This window comes from Mobula birostris, chromosome 7 (genome assembly GCF_030028105.1).
Source record: "Mobula birostris isolate sMobBir1 chromosome 7, sMobBir1.hap1, whole genome shotgun sequence".
Classification (NCBI taxonomy): domain Eukaryota; kingdom Metazoa; phylum Chordata; class Chondrichthyes; order Myliobatiformes; family Myliobatidae; genus Mobula; species Mobula birostris.
In genome coordinates, this window is record NC_092376.1 from 163,037,650 (window position 1) to 163,060,533 (window position 22,884).

Below are 22,884 nucleotides of genomic sequence, written 5' to 3' on the forward strand. Positions count from 1 at the left end.
AATCATGGACTAATCCAATTCTTCCAGTCATCCCCACTCCCCTGCCTTCTCCCAATACCCTTTGATGCCCTGGCTAATCAAGAACCTATCTATCTCTGCCTAAAATACACCCAATGACTTGGCCTCCACAGTCGCTCATGGCAACAAATTCCACAGATTTACCACCCTCTGACTAAAGTAATTCTCCGCATCTATGTTCTAAATGGACGTCCTTCAATCCTGGATCCCTTCGGGCTTCTGGCTTTGTGGCTATCTGTGAGCAAGTGAACCTCAAAGTTGTATGATAATAAATGTACTTGAATCTTGAATCTTGAACCTGATTAAGAACGTGATTCTGTTGCAATTCGTAATTGTTTTCCTTTTCTTTGTCAGTATGTGCAACCTTATTCCATGTGGCTTGTTTAATTTGTTACAGTGAAACTGATTCAGACTGATTACAAACTGTTCGCAATTAATATTAAAAGAGTCAATACATCTGATAGGTTCATAAGATAAATTGTGTCTGCTGATAGTTGATTCTACAGGGTTCAGTCTCTTGCAGCAACCAAATGGAGATGAGGACAAATCCATGATCTGCCTCACTCACATCTTTGGATACTGGTGCAAATTTACCAGACCATCAACTCCAGGCAGTAGATGGCCTCCACCTAAACATTCACTAGACCAGCACCAAGACTTGCCAGGCTTCAACACTACAGCATGAACATTGTCCTTTAGGTTCTTAAGTCTTAAAGTTTGAATATGAAAATTAAGATTCTGGCTAAACTTACTTTTTACGAAGGAATTCACCTAATGACAATATTTTTCATTTTTTTATGAACTATGTAAAATCATCTTAAAAATTGTTCAGAAACATTAATGATGCACCATAAAATATATGTCTGATACAGTATTATATCAGATATGTAGTTGAGATAATATCAAATAATAAATCCTTCCTCTTATAGGAAATAATGTAAATTGGGAAAATCCAGCTAATCTACACCACCTGAAATAAGTAATTGCCATCCATGAAAGTTTATAATTAATCAGAATTACAAAGGAGAATCTAAATGCAAATAACCTTCCTTATGGAATTGAACAAAAAGGGTAATGTGCTTATGTTATAGAATTATTCCGAATGCAGGAATTAGTTATTCCTTTCTCACCTCAAATTCTACCAAGGCAGTTTAAGAAATTTGGTTAGTATTACATGGCATCTAAAACACAGATAGAACATTTGATCCAACATGCTTCCTCCATCTTTTAGCACCTATCCATTATGTGTTTACCAGCTTCCCTTTCAACTCTCGACGTTACTTGCTTCAATGAAATCTTACGGTGACAGTCTGCACAGTCTGAATACTCTGTGCATCAAGGAAGCTCCCCTGAGCTTCATAAACTCAAGAGATACTGCAGATGGAGGAATTCTTAAGAAAGTTGGAAATCCTGAGATGTTGGAAATTCCGATGAAGGTTCCCAGCCGGAAACATTGACTACTTATTACACTCCATAGATGGTGAGTTCCTCCAGTATTTGGTGTGTGTTCCCTGAACTTCGCTGTGAGTTCATCTGTGAATATTTTATATTCATGTTCCCTAGATCTGATCTAGCCTTTCAAATGCAACATCTTCACTGACAGGAAGAAATGAAAGTGCGTACGCCGTCTGACCCTTACAACATTAAAACATAGCTCAAAAGGAAATGTGGAAATGAAAACCTATCATCACGAAAAGAGAGCATGATACCCTAATGGCAGTGAAACCTACTATTCCGGCCAGTCTAAATTTGACCACACCAGCCTTTTAATAAATAATAAAGAGCTAAGCTCTGTATCAAAAGATGTGAAGGTAACAATTCACAAAGACTTTTTCAGGGACGTAAGGATAAACAATATACATCTTCTAGTGTGTACTTTTATATTTTGTATCATTGACCTGCTTCTGAGCTCTTTACCAAAATAACCAACAACAGCCTGTTAGAATGAAAGCTTATCCCCATTGTCCTGATAGCAAAACTGTTAAACCCCTTTTTTATTTTCAGTTCTGACTTACAGTTCCAATATGTTATGTTTTTTTAGATTCTGGATTTCTAACTGTAGTAATTCATTCCAGGTCCATTAAGCACAACAGAAAGCATAGGTGCCCATATAATCAAAGTATCAATTTAATAAACCACTAACCTATACATTTCAAATAGCAAACTAACACTGTTCTAAACAGAGCACGATCAAAGAATTATGCTTTTTAGTAAATGGATAAGTTATTTTCTATATTGATAATCTGCAGTCCCCTGTTGTGGCAAATTTCATTTCCTCTAATATCAATCCATATATTAATAGCAAACTGTCAAAATCCATTTTTATTCCCTGTCAATATTAAATTAATCTACAAAAATACCACTCTCTTGGAAAATTATACCACAGTTCTCTCCAATACTCAATGGCAATCATAAATCAGTCATTTAAGGCATGTCCAACAGAGAAGTAATGTGTTGAAAGGTCTACCGTTTTTTGATAGTTTGTATTTTTAAAAGCAAATTACTGAAGAATTTTGTTTTCGTATGACGTGAAGAATATTTCTCAAAGCCAGTGCATGTTGCAATGCAACGGCAGGATATGGAGAGTGATCTTTGTAACCCAGCACACAAGAAGATTCAGGAGAGAAAGGTAATTCTGATGAGAATACTAAACTCTCATGAATGCTGGCTTTCAGATTAAGCATTAAACTCCTTTGTGGTGGATGTGCAAGGATCTATGGTAATGTTCTCAGAAGAAGTTTGCTGAAGTTTCAGAGCCAGATATCCATCATTTTGTACCACTAAAAACAAGTGATCATTTATCTTTGCTCTGCATAGGACCTTGCTGTGTACATATTTGCTGCTGTCTTCATACTTTACGAAAGTGATTATATTTAAAAAGATGCACGTAAGCGACTCTGCAGATGTTGGAAATCCAAGTAACTCACACAAAATGCTGAAGGAACTCAGCAGGTCAGGCAGCATCATGCAAAGAGTAAACAGTCGACATTTCAGGCTGAACCCATCTTCAGTGAAAAAGTACTTCATTGACTGGGAGATAATTTGCGGTGACAAATGTAGGTGCAATTTCTTTATCAAATGAAAACAAAAGGGAGCAAGCATACAGGTTCACAGTTTAAGATGACACCCCTGAACATGTTTGAGAACAACCTGTTTTGATTGGGTACACACACTTCAGGAGTATCTAGAAATCACAACTTCCTGCTGTGGAAGTAAGAGTCCTATCAATTGAGACACATTACTTTGGTTTAGAGTCCATTAATTTGAGTCACATCCATCAATCTTGATGTTTGTCATGATGTCAGGCTGGATTGGAGTGGTCTGGGCATGTTGTTACTCTCTGAAATGAAAGTGACCTGTCTGGGAATCACTACAATCAGAAAGGAAGTTATTGATAAGCAATAAGGCTACATGGCTAATGCCGTTTGAATAGTCATGGCATAAATCATTCAAAATGTTCACCATGAGAACTATCAGTTCCCTGCTTGGATGTTTGAATAGATGACAATCGTCCCCAAATGACCTCCCTTCATCTCTCAGCTGTAAGCCAGAGGTCAACATTACAAGTGTGTAAATTCAGCAGTGGTCAGCACAGATTCACTAACAACATGGCAGCAGAAACAACCTCGACCTGTCAATCTTGAACAATTCCAGCAGCAGTGTAAAATGTGTAAATACATATTTCTTTGAATTCCTATTTAAACAAGTATTCTCTGTTGGAATCAGAATGCCACTCCAGGGATTTATCTTCACCAGCCAGTATTTTTGAGGAAAGGAAATAGCAATGAATTAATATACAAATGTCTCTGAGAAGAGTTAATACTTTTTTTCACTCTAAATTCCAAATGACTCTATTGTGTTGCACATCTAAAGAATTGCAATTAACTGACCATTAGACAGGACTTTTCACAGCATGTGGGCAAAGTTGTTACGGCAAAAATATGATAGGTTTTCAGAGTTTAGAATAGCACTCCTTCAGAAAAAGCTGCCCGGTCTATCTGAAATGCTAGATTAATGAAAGCTGGTCTCCACAGCATCAAAGCAGCTTGTTCCAGTCAAATGCTGTCATGAGCAATATGCAACTTCCCTATTTTATATTGTGCATGTGTAAAACTCAACTCCGAGCAACACAGCGGCGTACGTGACTGAGCCGTTCATGTAGCTTCACTTGGTTTATGGTTTGTTCAATCTGAGCAATTGCTACCCGTGACAAACAGACACAGCCGGTGCAGCCAGCACAAGCGCCAGGATAACCTTTTATCCCAGGCACACATAGTTGACACCGAGACAGACACTATTCCCCAGACTCAAGTGAATTGCTCGGCTTTTTTCGCTCACTGTGCAACCTCGTTATAGATCAATCGTGTTAAAAAAAACTCAGCAATACATCACGTATCACAGGATAACAACTGTACAAGTGAAACCTTGAACAGAATATCAGTCTGCAGGGGCTTCGGGGAAGATTTGCAATTCAACAACTCGGCAAATTAAGTGCTTCGAGGAACTAGCCTGCCACCGTGGGGCTTAAATGGAAACAAAATACTTTAAGCAGGAGCTGCGAGGGTGACTTAATTGTCTGATGACAATTAAATAAAAAAACAACGACTAAACAGAAAGCTGTTGTGATCGAGCATCTGGACGCGTCAGTTAGCGAACAGTAGTGTGGCCCCAGTAAAGTGATGTTCTGCCATGTGCAGTCGACATTGATAGAAAAAGACTGCAACGAGGGTTGACAGCTCCCCATGCCAGCGACCATTCAGGAGCACAGTCTAAACTCATCATGATCTGTGCCCGTGTGGGAACTGTGGGGGTTATTAGTCCCAGACCTAGTAATGAAGAATAGGACAATAAATAAATATAAAACAAAAATGATTTTGGACAACTTAAATAAAGCTCTGCTCGTGGCGGGAATGTAAACTCGGTTTTGCTTCGCTCTGAAGTACAGTTGAACTTATCAGTAATAGCTGGGTTTGCAAACCATACCTGTGTCCATAGCAACTAGATTTGTACGATCAACAACTTAAATTAGTCAGACTCAAACTAGTGGAATTCCACAGCATAACACCTACCTCACAGCAACCTTCAGTTTTAGTTCTCAGTCTGCGACCGCGAGAGATTCTGGTGACTTGAGAAGCTTCAGACAGCGTGGCTGCACTTCTTCAAGGTTTGGCCAGGCTGAGGTGTGTGTTCAGACCAGAAATATTGTTATCTATTTTGTTAAAGGGGAGAATAGGCTTATCTTCCCTAAACCAAAAGCAGCTGCTGCCACACAGGGCTCTTGCTGTCAGTGCTGCTTTCGTCTGGCTGGTTGGAATCTCGTGGAATAAGAAATCGAGCCGCTCTCGATGTGAACACGGGAGCATGCTCTTGCCTCTGATGTAGTGTTACTGCACAGGGATTCTGCAGGCATCGGGAGGACAGTGTGACAGACAGCTGGGCTGCGCCCTCCTGCCGAGGGACAGGATGTGATGTGAATGCAGACAAATGAGAGGCAGCCCTGAACGGCAGTATCACATCCCTCATTCAAATTGATACCAGCTTCGCTCTCAGTCCAATCAGTGGACACTGTCAAACGGGCGAGCCTGGAGAAATCGTTCACTTTCAGTATGGTGGTGCTTTTTTTAAAAAAAAGTATGTTCCAGCATCCACCTGTTCCACCTCTACCTTTCCTCCTGGAACACCTCTTATCTCTGAAACATTCGTTCTAAAGGAAGAGCTGTCCGATTGAGGTGTGCAAAAAAAAAACACCAGGGGATAGAATAGAGGGTGAAAGGAAGACCCCTTTTCTCAACTGTAGAGGTCAATAACCTAGGGAAAGTGCAAACATTGAAAGTGATTGGTGGAGAATGGGAAGAGTTGTGGAGATTTTTTTTTGCCAGAGATGATGAGTGGTCTCGAACTCAACGCCTTAAAGGCGCCGGAGGCAAAAGCCTTTATTGCATTTACAACGTATCCAGATAAACATATGAAATAAAGGAACCCTGAGGGTTCTAATTCAAGAGCTGGAAAGTGGGTTACAACTGGGTGGCTCTTTTGTTCAGCCAGAACAGTGGAAAGGAAATGTGCAGGAAATTCCGAGGATTCTATAAAATACAAATTAAATGTCTTGTTCAATGTTAATGAGTAAGCAATTTAAGAATACGTTCTGGTTTTAGATAGGATATATTTTGTTTAAGGAAACGGCAAGGATCGACTTTCGTCTATTTCAAAGCGCATGGGTTATCCTGATGCCGAAATAACATTCATGCCCAACGCCAAAGCAATTTTATTGCAGTCAGTTATAACCTGTTGTAATGTGCTCATCTGACATAAGTTTTATCCTACTTCCAGTACGCAGTAACACAGGCAGCTCATCAGATCAAACGCTGCAATAAACAAGTGCATCTAAGATTTACGTTGTCTCAAAAAGTGTTGAAGTGGGTACGGTCAATCAGATTAATCTGAACGCATAGATCTACAGATAGTGGCACACTGCTTTGTCTGGGATATGTGCCAATCTAAGGGCAGAACACTTGTATCACATATTGTGCACACAATAACGATCAAGGATCAACTTTGTTCACCATACACATTTACATGTTACACATTTGCTGTGGTGTGTTGCTGTAACAAAACCAACATTCAACAATTATACAGAATAATAAACTATATAATAATAAAGTTAGAAGTACATAAAGACAGTAAAATTTGCATATGTACATAAATACCAGCATGTTTTTACAATGTAAATAGCATTGTAAAATGGCTTAAAGTGTTTGCAGTGTAGTTTAGTGACTGAGGTAATAAATAGAGGGAGTGGGGAGACTAACTAGAATGGTTGATCAGATTAATCGCCCGTGGAAAGATGGCATGAAGTTTTTGTTTTAAAAACCTGATAGTGGGAGCCTCTGGTGATTAGTCCTATGTTAGTGGTGCTGTCTGTAAACTTTATTAGTTTAATTGATGGATCACTGCAAGGTGATGTTTCAGGTGCATCAGGCATAGGTCCACCATTGGCATAATACATGTTTAAAAGAATATCCAATTTCCACAGAGTTCACATTGCTATATGCAACCAGATGCTATTCCATGTGCACCCTAATAGAAAATGTGTGGCACTTCACACACAGCATGTCAACACTACATGCATGACATACCCCACTTTCAATATATCCCACGAACTTCCATATGCATTGTATTACTGACTTCTTCACAGATAACAACTACTTTATATACCTAAACAACCACCTTAATTATGTCAAGTGTGCTAGAACACATATTGAAAACTTCCTCTGGTGGCAAAAACTTAACTATTTCTTAGGCACATCACAGGTGAATATGAATTTGTCACCTGCCGCATTAGAATCTTCACTGATCTTCACTGGGGTTACAGCAGATTATGAAAAGTGCTCATCTGCACTTCTCTCTTCTTAACTATTCACTTGCCACACAACCTCCATCTTCTGCCCTCCATGAACTTGGGGACATCCAAAACTCTGTTGCTCATGTATAAGTTGCGTCAGCTCTGGTTCACCTGTGCTGCAAATGCCGTGATTTAAAATTTCAAGTTGTTCCATCATATCATCCACCTCTTTCTCTCAAGTGTCCCCTAGCCCTACAAGGTAACCATGCCTTCCGTAACTTGGGTCTTGTTTTGGAACTCATTCCTTAACCTTTTTCATTTTTCTACCTCCCTTTAAAATGTTCCTTAAAATATACAATTCTGATCAAGTATTTGATCATTTGCCATAATATTTCCTCGTGGTTCAATATTTTGATTGATTGTGCATCTCTGAAGTGCCTTGGAATGAATCATTACATTTTTAGAGCTATAAAGTATTACACCTTATTACTGGCAGTAATCACGTTCTGAGTATGAAGAAACTTGGGGCTGGCAGGTTCAATGTGTATAATTATTTATATTTTAGAGATACAATACGACAACAGGCCCTTCAGCCCAATGAGCTTGTGCCTCGCAATTAAACCCATGTGACCAATTAACTTAACGATCCGTACATCCTTGCAAGGTGGGAAGAAACCGGAGCACCAGGAGGGACCCCACACAGTCTCAGGGAGAATGTACAACACCTTACAGACAGCAATGGAGTTGAACACGAGCTGCTAGCACAGTAATAGTGCAATGTTAATGGCTGCACTACCTTTTGACAATATTTGACAAGGCATCTTATTAGGACAATCCTCTGTAAGAAACAAATTCTGAGTCAAGTATTGTTAAAGGTATGGAATAGGAGTTTCAGCTTTGACTTGACATTGGCGCAGGAAATGCAATGCACAATTGATCTGTGACCAATGTAAAGAATCTAGATCACATTTCAGTGATTGTAGCACCCAGCCTATGGTAACCATACTGTTCAGTAAATTATCCCTTCTGGCTAAAGCACAAACTTCAGAATAAAGGTGCAACAATGGAGGAAGCAGGTATCTTTTTTCTCCAGTTGATTAAAGCATTGTTAGTAGTTATGCGATCATGTGAGTCGAGTATGATGGTCTCATGAGGGGTTGTCTGTTGGTGGCTGTAGAGGCCATCCCGATATCCACATATTTTGCTGATCACTATGGGACTTAGTGATGGATATTAGAGTGGATTCCTTTCATAGGGAATGCTTGGCAATATTTTTGTTGAATGTGGAGAGACTGTTGTGTGTGCAGCCACTACTTGGTGTTGATAGATCAGGGTCAAGGTCCAGCAGCATGGAATGCAAGATGACTGGGGACCATTCACGGATACAGCCTTCCTCTGCCTTCACTGTCATCTGCCACCAACTCCACCAATGAGGTTTTGCTTGGATTGTCCTTGTCTGGAACCTTTCCCTTGACCTTACTGCTGTGGGTGACACTGCGAGGAGCTAAACTATAGATGGCTAGACTCCAGATGGCATTGCTGTTGGGATCTCAGGAACTCACAAGCATCTCCACCATGAGATGTACAAGATAGTGAGAGGCGTTGATCGTGTGGATAGTCAGAGGCTTTTTCCCAGGGCTGAAATGGCTAGCACAAGAGGGCATAGTTTTAAGGTGCTTGGAAGTAAGTACAGAGGAGATGTCAGGGGTATGTTTTTTACGCAGAGAGTGGTGAGCTGTGTGGAATGGGCTGCCGGCAGCGGTTGTGGAGGTGGAAACGATAGGATCTTTTAAGAGACTCCTGGATGGATACATAGAGCTTAGAAGAATGGAGGGCTATGGGTAAGCCAAGTAGTTCTAAAGTAAGGACATGTCCGGCACAGCTTTGTGGGCTGAAGGGCCTGTATTCTGCTGTAGGTTTTCTATGTTTCTATGACAAGGTGACAATCCTTGGACTAAGCACCAGAGATCTTGGAAATAATATTAACTATCATGATCTGTTTTTACAGGGGGCAGAGAGCTCTTCGAACATCTCAGAATCGTCAACTTCGGTTGTCAAAGACAACAATATGGCACTGAAAACTTTAACATTGTTGTTGAAGAAGTCCAAAGACTTCATACAAGTGATTGCAGCATTTTTAATCATCATAATATACAAATACACAACTAATTTCAGATGGTGCTCAGTTCACTTTCTTTTTACCGAAGACAATAAAATAATTCTTGTTGAGCTGACTGTGCCATGGGAGGAGGAATGGGAAGAGGCCCACGAGAGAAAGACCTTGAAGTATTAGCCCTTAGTGCAGGAGTTTAAAGACAAGGGATGGCAGGCATGGTTGTTCCCTGTGGAGATGAGCTGCAGAGGTTTCCCAGCCAAATCAGCACTGCAGTTGTTGTCAGATCTGGGCCTGGATGAAAGGAGCAAAAAATAAGCAGCTCATAGGATGGGGGAAGTGGCAGAACAAGCCTCTTGTAGGATTTGGAGTAGGCGAGAGGAGGGAAACTGGAAGCCAGAAGCAGATGAGCAGTGATTTGGCCACCACTGCCGGCCCACCAACTGGAGAGTGTCGTGGTTAAGGGTCGAAACACTCAGTGAAGGTTGGGAACCACCTGATGACATCTGCTCCTGGCTGAAGGCTACGGTTACCTTATAAGGTAACTGGAGAATGCACCCTAACAGGTGTATGTAACAAGCAAACAGGACTGACCCACCAACAATCTGTCAATCAGACTAAAGATTTGTGTGCTTCATCTTATTCTCACATAGTTACTGAAAGTCCAAGAATCACATCCACCTCTCAGCCTCCATTACTATAGAGAAAACAATCCAAGTTTCTCTCTATAGCCTCTGTCCACTGATCCAAGTTGCATCCTGGTAAACCTCCTCTGCACCCCCTCAAGAGCTCCAGATTGTTCCTATAATGGGACAACCAGACTTAAATGAAATATGTCATGACCAATAACAGTGCAGAAACAATAACAAAAATTGATATCTTCATTAATAAACCTTAATCTCATATCTACCCACTCGCTCACACTTTATTCAAATTTCACAAGTTGAAGATGGTTTAAAACTTGGCACTGCTTGCAATCAACTTTACATGACCTTGCATCATATCTATGTTCCTTCATCTGCAACTTCACCAGACAGCACAGAAGCACCCAGAAGAGAGTACTGAGGGCAATATACCATCATTCAGTTTCAGTTCAGCATTTGCCAGCTCACCTGCTGACAATATACCTAATTTTAGACAGTGACATGGAGATGTGATCTACATAACTTAAGACACCAAGCAAAAGAAGCCTGCAGGACGAAGTACATACCAGCCCTTTCGAGAATGAGGTCATGCAGAACTGTGAAAAAGTATTAGGCACCCTATATTTGTTTATATGTTTTCAGACAGTATGGCCTCCACAAAACTCTGATCTCAACATCACTGAAGCTGTCTGGGATTACCTGGAGAGACAGAAGCAAGCATGGCAGCCAAAGTCTGCAGAAGAACTGTCGCAAGCTCTCCAAGATGCTTGGAACAACCTACCACTCAATTTTCTTATAAAATTGCATAACAGTTTACCTAAGACAATTGCTGCAATTTTAAAGGCAAAACCCCCAAATATTGATTTGATTTAGTTGTTTACTGTTTTCTGCTCTTTATAGTAATTGTTTTTTGATATTTGGAAACTTTTCATTTCATTATTTTTGAAAGCATCTTTGCTTTGTAGGTTTTTTTTTACATTTGCCTAAGCATTTTGCACAGTACTGTACAAGATTTCAGCTGCCTAGTCCACAGATGGGGAAGGCTGCAGAAGAAGTCCGATGTCCTTGCATAATTAAATGCTCGGTACTTGGAAAACCCGCCAGTATCCATGAGTCAAATTACAAAGAGCATCGAGGCATCTGGTACCAACTTGGCATCGGCCTTGGTATTGAGCTTGGAGTTGTCCTATCCATTCGACCACAAAGCATAGGAGCAGAATTAAGCCATTCAGCCCATTGAGTTGGCTCCACCATTCCATCATGGCTGCTTGATTATCCCTGTCAACCCCATTCTCCTGCCTTCTCCCAGTAACCTCTGATGTCGTTATAAATCAAGAACATATCAACTTCCATTTTAAATATATCCAGTGACTTGGCCTCCACAGCAGTCTGTGGCAATAAATTTCACAGAATCACCACCCTCTGGCTAAACTAATTTCTTATCATCTCTGCTCAGAAGGGATGTCCTTGTATCTTGATGCTGTGCCAAGATTCTACCTCTATAAGAATATATTCTGGTCCTAGACTCTCCCTGTATAAGAAACTTCCACCCCAAGTCCACTCTACAGTATATAGACCTTTCAATGTTTGATAGGTTTTAATGAGATCTCCTCTCGTTCTTTCCGGAACAAAAATGGCGGCCAGCTGAGTGCCACAATTGAGGGCATGTCAAGGATGCAGCATCCAATAGCTTAAGCTCTACTTGCATTTTGACCAAGGCTGCAAGCTGTTAAAGTATGAGAGTTGTGACAGAAGCTCTCACTGTTATTTCACTGATCTGCTTGCTGCCATGCTATACTTTTTGCACGTTCAGGATTTGCAGAATCTCAAATCAGTGCTTCCACTCCAGGAGAATAACAGTGACTCCGGAGGGCACATTGTTGCCTATTTTTCTCAGAGAAGCAACTTCTGCCCTTCTGCCAATGTTGTTACAGCTGCAGATCAATCAATCACTCACGTCACGTTATGTGGTTCTCATCATCTATGTCCCGACCTACACTGGTAATCTGTAGTCACTCACACTCACACAGTTGTCACCAACATGACATGCTCTCTTCTCATTTCTACCAACGAGGAGGAGGTACAGGAGCCTGAAGACACACACTCAATGTGTTAGAAACAGCTTTTTCTGAATTATTCATGAATGGACCATGAACCTATGAACAGTACATCACCTTTTGCTCTTCTTTAGCATGACTTATTTATGGTGACATTTGCCGCTAAACAATTATTTTCACATAATAAACCCAGATCTGACTCTGACTCTAGTTCTGCCTAGAACTATCAAGGCACTCAGAAGCCAGGCGTTATTGGAACGTCTGCAGGTGGTTTGTTAAGTACTGGATGTAACGTTACAGTGTTATTTCATTTCAGTTACTTCCGTTCCTCTTTTACTCTTACTCCTGCTCATCCTCCTCGGCTTCACGCCTTCTTACTGCTGGCAATGCTTCATCGTGAGGATGTTACGCAGCCCTCAGCAGACGAATATAATTTTTGACACTGCTCTGTTGAGTTTCTTTCCACAATAGTCCACACAGCAGGAGTGTTGTTTCAATGAACTGCTGATTTCTTTCTTTGCATTTTATGTGGCAGAGTGACTTTACTGTGTGTGCACTTGTGCATGGGTGGGATACTTGAAGAATCAGTAAGTTGGCAGTAATTACAGCAAGGTGCACTATAGCCACATTTTACTTTGCCATGATCAGTTTGGCTCAAACTATGCAGAAGGAGACCACAGAATGAAAGTGTAAATCATTGCTATCAAGATACCAAACACTGAACACCAAAATTTCCTGCCTATGGTCACAATTCAGATTGAATATTGAGAGAGAAAGATCATTTTCATTTCTGATGTAGGACAGCATTGAGACACAATGCCTGCAAAGAGATGGGATTGCATTGGATGGCCCAGCAGCACAAGGTAACTCGTAGTCTTAGCAAAACCATGTGGCCTGTCCACCTGCTATTTTCTGAAAGAGAAAAACAATAAAATGCAGCAAATTCTTGCTGTGGTATGTATCCCATGTGGATTCCTAAAAGCTCATTTGCTGAATTCGCACAAGTCATAGAGCTCCTCATAGGCATGTCCTCATTCTTGATCATTTCTCACAGACTGTCCCTTGGAAAATTTCTCATAGTAGTTAGTCACATCACCCACTCTTTAAAGAGGTAACATCTTTAAAACAATAATTGTTGTTCGCAACCAATATAACACAAATGCCACTGATGTAAAAAGTAAATACGAATTTACAAGATGTTCCGAATATCTTCACTCAGGAAGTCACAATGAATACAACGGCAATGTAGTCCTGAGATACATTTTTAGCTGCAGATGCCAACAGATCTCTAGTTGGCAATGTTTCATGGTGAAGATGTTATCGACTGTTTTGCAGAAGTTTTTGTTTCCTGAATTGTGACCAAGCAAGAAATCAGATAGTCGCTGATATAAAGTAAACAACATATTAGTTCTCACTGTCACACACACACACACACTAGACCTCAGCAAGGGGTTAGCAGTGGAAAGAGCAAGCAGTTTCAAGTTCCTGGGTGGCAACATCACTGGGCGCAATATATTGATACAATTATGAAAAAGGCACATCAGCGGCTATACTTCACTGGGAGGTTGAGGAGATTTAGTATGTCACCAAGGACTCTAGCAAATTTTCACAAATATACTATGGAGAACATTCAAACTGGTTGCATCACAGTCTGGTATGGAGGGATATGTGGGAGGTAAGGGTTACATTGATCGGAGAATAGATTAAAAAATCAGCACAACATCATAGAATGAAGGACCCGTACTGTGCTGTACTGTTCTGTGTTTTCTGTTCTCTCAAAGGGAATAAGGGTTAAGAAATAAACTGTAAGCATTGCCAATCGCATATCATCATGTAAAATGAACAAAAAATGTTGAATGAATTAACACCTTTCATCAGCTGAGGAGGAAAATTAAACAGTTTTTTAGGGTGCTGTGGCAGTAAAAATTGTCTCAATCAATATTCAGTGCTGCCTCTCTCATTAAATATAGACAATGAACTGAATGCTGGTTGTTTTTGTAATGCATTCCGTGAGCACATTCAGCTCTCAACCGAAAGGGTGATGGTTCGAGCCCACTCATAGACGTTGGAAATCTAGCTGGATGGCGCCAGAGTGTGAGGCAGCACTTGCGGGCTGCCCTCAGCATATCCTTGGGTTGTGTTGGTTGTTAACACGAACAATATATTTCACTCTATGTTTCAATGTGACTCTGGAGCTGAATTGGAAAAGATGTTTCCACTCCTAGCACGGAACTTATATTTACATTTTAATGTGCATCTGCTAAACAATTGAGTAATACCCTTCCTTAAAATATCAGTGATATCATTAGATTCCCGGAAAGCAACAGCTAAGGGTTCTAAGAACAAATCAAAAAACAAAGGACTCAAAGGACAACCTTGTCTAGTTCCACGTTGAAGTTTAAATGGTTTAGAATTCTGAGAGTTAGTAAGAACTTGAGCAGAAGGAGATAAATAAAGTAATTTAATTCATTGAATAAGATCGGGCCCAAAGTTAAATTTTTCTGAAGTTTTAAATAAATAATTCCATTCAACCCGATCAAAGGCTTTCTCGGCATCTAAGGATATCACACATTCCGATATCTCTTTAAATAACATTCAATAAATAACGAATATTAAAGTGGGAGTATCGATTTTTGATAAATCCAGTCTGATCTTCAGAAATAATAGATAAAATTTTAGTATCAACATTAAGTAAGGAAATTGGTCTATAAGAAGAACATTCAGTTGGATCCTTATTCTTTTTAAGAATAAATGAAATAGAGGCTTCATTAAAAAGATTGCGGCAATCTACCTAATTTAAAAGAGTCCGAAAGGACTGAATATAAGTGAGGTATAAGCAAAGAGGAAAAAGCCTTATTAAACTCTCCAGAAAATCCATCAGGACCCGGAGCCTTCCCCAAGTGCAAAGAGTGAACAACCTCAGCAATTTCCTCATGAGAAATGGGTTGATCCAGCAATTTTCGATTATCATCAGAAGCTGTAGGAATGCTTAATTGATCTAAGAAATTATTCATTACAGTATTATCTTTAGGAGGATCAGAACTATAAAGTTTAGAATAGAATTCTTTAAAAGTAAATTTAGAAAAGTAAATTGAATCTGAATATTAATTGGAAAATATACAGTATTTCCATTCCAGCACCAAACTCATAAAGTTTAAAATAATATGTGAATACAAGTATTTATGACGGTGGCACTCTTGAGAAAAGACTTACAGCAAGGAGTAGTGAGAATGATAACTTTGCTCTGAGTATTTTTAACAGAATTGATGGAATCCAGGTGAGGGGCAGGGCCTTGTAATCTGCAGTTGCCTGATGGAAGAATATGTCAACATCATCACTTTATTAAATGTTAGAGTCACATGGGTCTCAATCGCAAAGTGCACATTCTGATGGTTGCAGAATTTGTGCACTCTGACCAAATATCAAGAACAATTATTTCTGTTTACTTTTGAAACATCCATACAATATTGAATCCTCATCTGTCAAGGGGTTGTAACTCTTCAATATATTTTCTGGCAAAATGAGGCTGGAAAAATAATATCTCAGTTCCTGAACATGGTAGCATCACACCAAAGGGCAGGAAGAGTTTTCTCTGCTCGAGTGGCAGAGTAGCTATATGCAGCCCAAGTATGGAGCATGCTTTCACCCACACTGGACCCCCCACAATTCACCGACCAACACAACCAATTGACAGGCGACGCAATAGCCACAGCTCTACACACCGTCCTTTCACATCTGGAGAAGAGGGATGCTTATGTGAGAATGCTGTTCCTGGACTACAGTTCAGCATTCAACACCATAATTCCCTCTGGGCTCAACAAGAAGCTCAGAGGCCTCAGCCTTCACCCTGCCTCGCATAGCTGGATCCTGGACTTGCTGCCAGATTGCCAGCAGGTGGTAAGAGTGGGTTCCCTCAACTCTGCCCCTCTGACCCTCAACACAGGTGCCCCTCAGGGCTATGTACTAATCCCCCTCTTTTACCTGTCTGTGTCACCACCCACAGCTCCAATCTGCTAATTAAATTTGCTGATGACACTACACTGATTGGGCTAATCTCAAATAATAATAAGGCAACCTAAAGAGAGGAAGTCAACACCCTGCCACAGTGGTGTCAAGAAAACAACCTTTCCCTCAACATCGCAAAAACAAAGGAGCTGGTTGTGGACTACAGGAGGAATGGAGACAGGCTAACCCTTATAGACATCGATGGATCTGGGGTTGAAGGGGTGAACAGCTTTAAGTTCCTCAGCATAAACATCATCGAGAATCTCACATAGTCTGTACATACTGACTGCGTGGTGAAAAAGGCACAACAGTATCTCTTTTACCTTAGACGGCTGAAGAAGTTTGGTATGGCCACCCAAATCCTAAGAACTTTCTACAGGGTCACAATTGAGAGCATCCTGACTGGCTGCATCACTGCCTGGTATGGGAACTGAACTTCCCTCAATCACAGGACTCTGCAGAGAGTGGTGCGGACAGCCCAGCGCATCTGTAGATGTGAACTTCCCACTATTCAGGACACTTACAAAGACAGGTGTGTAAAAAGGGCCTGAAGGATCATTGGAGACCCGAGTTACCCCAACCACAAACTATTCCAGCTGCTACCACCTGGGAAACAGTACCACAGCATAAAAGCCAAGACCAGCAGTCTCCAGGACAGCTTCTTCTACCAGCTCATCAGACTGATCAATTCATGCTGACACAACTGTATTTCTATGTTATATTGACTATCCTGTTATAAATTACTATAATTGCACATTGTACATTTGAACAGAGATGTAACATAAAGATTTTTACTCCTCATGTATCTGAAGGATGTAAGTAATAACGTCAATTCAATTCATTTCAATTCAGTATGGAAAAACTATGCCCAAGAATGGAGACGCCTACATACAGTAGTAAATACAGCCCAGTTTATCACAGGAAAACCCTCTCCAATATTGAGCAAGAAAGCAGCATCCATCATCAAGAACCATCCAGGCCATACTCTCTTCTTGCTGTTGCCTTCAGGAAGGAGGTACAGGAGCCTCGGGTCCAACACAACCAGGTTCAACAACAGTTATTGCCCTACAACCATCAAGCTCCTGAATTAACATTCACTCTCACCTCAACACTGAACTGATTCCATAACATATGACTCACTTTCAAGGGCTCTACGACTCATGTTCTCAGTATTATTTATTTACTTTTATTTATTATTTCTATTTTGCTTTTTTAAATGTTCAGTTTGTCTTCTTTTGCACATTGATTGGTGGTCAGTCTTCATATGTACTCTTTCCTTGAATCTATTGTATGTCTTTGTTCTACTGTGAATGCCTGCAAGAAAGTGAATCTCAGGGCAGTATACGGTGACATATACAGTGTGTACCTTGATAATAAATTTATTTTGAACTATAAACTTTACACAGTCATATGGAGTGTGTGAGGTAAACTGATTTTCTAATCGGATGGACTTTATTAGACCATAGACTCCCCCTTTATTCTGAATGGTTAAAGATCTGAACAACTACTCTTAGGATATTCATTTTACAGAATACCTCTATTAAATTTACAAGTGTAATACAGTTTTTAGCACGGAATACACTAATTTCAGGTCACCAGTCTTTCCAGTTTGTATCAGAACTTCAATCTGTGATCATTTAGTTTTTCTCTCTCCCTGCATATGTTGGATGTGCTTTTTATTGAATGGCCAGGAGAGAGCGGACATTGGAAAGGATGTCTCCAGTAGTGGGAGAACCTAGGACCAGAAGTGTCAGCCCCAGAACGGAAAGGTGTCCCTTTAGAACAGAGTTAAGGAGAAGTTTCCTTAGCAAGAGTGAGATGACTTTGGAATTTATTGCCACAGACAGCTATGGAGACCAAGTTATTGAGTATACATAAAGCAGCATTAGATGGTTCTTGTTTAATAAGGGCATTAAAAGTTATGGGGAGAACAGAGGAGAATAGAGTTGAAAGGAAGGATAGTCAGCTATGATTAGATGGTGGAGCAGAATGGACATGGCCAAATGGCCTAATTCAGCTCCTAATTCTAATAGTCTTATGGACTTATTTCCAGCATCCTCTGTTTTTACAGTTCCAATATTTCCTCCTTCTTCTTCTGTTTACATAACTTTCTCTATTTATACTGCAACTGACAACCCTACACTTTCTTAGAACATATCATCACCATTGTGTCATCCCATTTCTTTTGGTGTGTCCAATCTATCTCAAATATTTCTTTTGTTTTCTCCCTTCTTTCCCCACTGCATTAGTCCTTCCCCACCATTCTCCCTCCCGGCACTTATCCCTGCAAGAGTCCAAAGTGCTACAGATTCCCATTCACCTTCTCCCTCACCCACATTCAGGGCCCCAGATAGTTCTTCCAGGTTGAGGCAACAATATATGTGTGAATCTGCTGGGGTCATCCCTTGTGTCCAGTTCTCCCGATGCAGCCTCCTCTACATTGGCAAAACCCATCTTAAATTAAGGGACTTCTTCATCAAGCACCTCTGCTCCATCCACCAAAAGCAAAACTTCCTGGTGTCCCAGTTTTAATTCTGATTCCCATTCCTGTTCTGCCATGTTGGTCCATGGCCTCCTCTTGTGCCACAATGAGGCCAACTTCAGGGTGGAGAAGTAACACCTTATATTTAATCTGTGTAGTCACCTACTGATATTGATTTTTCGTTATGGTTAAAAAAAATTACCCTTCCCTCTTCTTCTATTCTCCCTTCTACCTTCTTTTCACCTGCCTACACCTCCTACTGGGTCCCCTTCCCCTATGGTCCATGCTTCTTTCCAATCAGATTCCTTCATCTCCAGCTCTTTACCTTTCCCATCCTCCTGGCTTCACCTATCACTTTCTAGTTATCCTTCTTCCCTCCCCTCATTTTTTTATTCTGACATTATTCCCCTTCCTTTCCAGTCCTGAAGAAGGTTTCTCAGCCCGAAACACTGACTGTTAATTTCCATGGATGCTGCCAGTCCTGCTGAGTTCCTTCAGCATCTGCACAATCTCTTGTGTTTATAAACAATGTTTGTCTCCTGACATAATTTTATGATGGGAGGTCATCAATCTGAAATGTATGATTTGAAGGAAAGTTAAAACTTCAATAAACTATCAACAAAAACAAAACTCCATTACCTGTTCCAAGTAAACATCAATTTATAAATACTCAGATATTGAGTCTCATTGAGTAAAAAAGCAAAATGCCACAGATGCTGCGACTCCAAAGCAAGATGTGAATTTGCTGGAAATATGTATGTGGAGAAAGATACTGTGTTAATGCTTGAAGTCTGAAAATCTTTCCTTGGACCTAATGAATGCCTTTTATTGTAGAGGTCACAATAATCCTTCTGCCATTGATATAAAGAATACAAAGGTCATGTCTTTTAAAGTTAGAAACCTGTCAATCACTGTAAAAGCACTGAACAATGCAAGGTTCCGCAAGAAAGATTCGCAACAATATTGAGAGTTATTAAAATAACAATATAAAAGTCTGAAATAAAATGTAAGATATTCCTTTTTCTAGCTGTGGATTATTTATTTCATTGTTCAGTATCCTTTGGCTTCTGCTTTGCTCTGTGACATGTTTCTCACTTTGTTATGAATGCAACAAGGGACACTCAGTGGCCACTTTATTAGGTGCCTCCTGTACCAACCAAAGTGGCCATTGAGTGTACACTTGTGGTATTCTACTGCTGTAGCCCATACACTTAATATTCGACGTGTTGTGCATTCAAGGGTGCTCTTCTGCACACCACTGTTTTAGTACATGGTTGTTTAGTTACTATCGCATTCCTGTCAGCTTTAACCAGTCTGCCCATTCTTCTCTGATCCCTCTCATTTTTGCCACAGAACTACCACTCACTGGATTTTTTTTTTGGTTTTTCTCACCACTCCCTGTAATTTCTAGAGATCGTTATGCTTGAAAACCCTAGGAGATCAGCAATTTCTGAGATACTCAAATCATTCCATCTGGCACCAACAATTGTTCCATGGTCAAAATCACTTAGATCATATTTCTTTGCCATGCTGATGTTTGGTCTGCGCAACATCTGAACCTTCTGATCATGTCTGCGTGCTTTTATGCATTGAGTTGCTGCCATATGATTGGCTGATTAGCTGTTTGCAAGTGTACTGGAGTACTTAATATGTGGCCACTGAGTGATCTACATCCTATCACAAAATGTTTTTAAAAGTGTCATTCTCATTAAGGTCTTTGGAAAGTTTTACAACTTCTCAAATAGCACCACAAAACAATGCTGACTGCTTGGCGATTTCAACAAACCCACTTAACATGAGAGTTGTCTGATTCATTTCGGTAGTCTATTATTAAGTATTATTCCATCTCGGTGGGCTTCCAAGGTAGCATTTGAGTGAATGTCAGTCACCAGGAAAAGCATTCAGTTGTAAGGCTCTAAGTCTGTTGATTTGTTACAGACACATTGGAAAACAAAACCTTCTAAAGTTATAATGTTCGGCATTTTGTGCTATGATGAAACATCCATATATGTTGCATTTTGATGATGGTGTTTAAACATAATCACAAAAAGATGTCATATATTCTTAGCACACTATTGCCACACTAGTCTAAATGGCTATAGCAATTAAAGTAACTGTATTTTGGTATATTTATGATTGACATTAATTTTAATGGTAAGGAGAAGAATTGTTAACTCGGTGTTTCTGAAACTGTATTTTTCCAATCTACTTCAATGAGTTCTGTTTTTCTCCCCATTCTCAATTCATGATAAAAACTGAATTAGAGCATAGAACATGCAATGTAACAGCATGCAGCACAGGAGCAGGTTCTTTGGCTCACAAAGTTGTGCCAAAATAATTAATCTAATTAGGCCTAATTAACTAAATTCCATCTACATGCACATGTTTCATATCCCTTCATTCTCTGCATATCTGTGTGCCTACTGAGTCGTAGAGCAGTAAAACACAGAAACAGGCTCTTTGGCCCATCTAGTCCATGCCATTCTGTTTTCCTGCTTAGTCCCATTGACCTGCACCCCAATTATTGCCCTCCATACCTCTCTTACCCGTGTTTTCATAAATGTGAAAATTGAACCTTATATCTGCCACTTTCATCGGCAGCTCATTCCACTCTCTCACCATCCTTGGAGTGAAATTGTTCCAGCTCAGCTTCCCCTTAAATCACTCGAAACATATAACCTCTAGTTCTAGTCACACCAAACCTGAGGGGGGAAAGCATTCATGCATTCAGCCTATCTATGCCTCTTCACAATTTAGTACGCCTCTAAATGCCTCTTAAACACCTCTGTTGTATCTGGCTCCACCACCAAGCCTGGCAGGGAATAACAGGTGCCGACCACTCTCTGTGTGAAAAAAAGCTTATCCCCCATATCTCCTTTCAACTTTTATCCTCTCACCATAAGTATATGCACTCAAGTATTAGGTATTTCAAACCTTAGAAAATATTTTATCATTGTAGCTGTTCTAACTTTCTCAAACACCTCCACTTAAGAATTCAGATATTAACTCATTCAGTGAAGGCAAAACAGTGCTGAAGTCCCCAAACTTAATGGTTGGTGTAAACTACTTTTTTTCTATAACTTCCAATGGCTTCAACTTTCTAAACCTGACTTTGTTGAGGAGGTGTAAATTTACAAATCTGTCACTGTGGAAGTAGCCTCATGTCTGAATCAAAAAGTTGAGTTGAATTCCACACCAAAGATGAGAGGACAAAATTTAATTCTGCAACACTATAGAATTCATCATTTGGCGAAGGTATTAGTGCATTTGGCTCTTCAACATTACTTTGAATCAGGATATTGGTGTTTCGTCCATGGTATCTCTCGGACAGATTATCTGGCTTTTGTCATGTTCCAGTTTGGTTGAACTTTCTAGGTGCAAATTTACTATCATGTCTCCTATATTACATGAGTATCAAAAATCTACTTCACTGAGTATAAAACACTTGAGAATCTCTTCCTTCATTTGACAGGGGAACAGATATGAGGGAGAGTCTGGACCAATCACTGTTACTAGAATTATAGAATCATGGAGCACCTAAGCACAGAAACAGACCCTTTGTCCCAACTAGTCCATTCTGACCTGTTTTTCTGTCTAGTCCCATCTATCTGCATCTGGACCATAGCCCCATACTTCTCTCATCCACGTACCTATCCTAATTTATCTTAAAAGTTGCAATTGAAATTACATCCACCACTTTGCAGGCTGCCCATTCCACTCTTGCTCTACCTCTGAGTGAAGAAGCTCTCCCTCAGGTTCCCCTTAAATATTTTACCTTTCCCCCTTAACCCATGACCCATAGTTGTAGTCTTACCCCACTTCAGAGCAAAATGCCTGCATATATTTACCTTATCCATACTCCTAATAATTTTGTATTTTAGATTCTTAAAAAAAAAACAAAATCCTCAAAATTTTGTTTTCCAAGTACCCAAACAGCTATTGGAACACATAATATAGAACAGTATAGACGCTTCAGCCCATGATATCGTGCTGACAATTTCACCCACTCCAAGATCAATCTAACCCCTCCCTCCCACACTACCTTCCATTTTGCTTTTGGGAATCAGGATTTTCTGTTACAGGATTTAATCTCAGCCAGATCTTGCACACAAACCACCTCAAAGCTAAAACACTCATACACATCATAGCATCATCTGTTTTTTTCATATTTCATAGTATTCTTACAATCACAAACATAACTGTTATATTTTCTCACAATATGT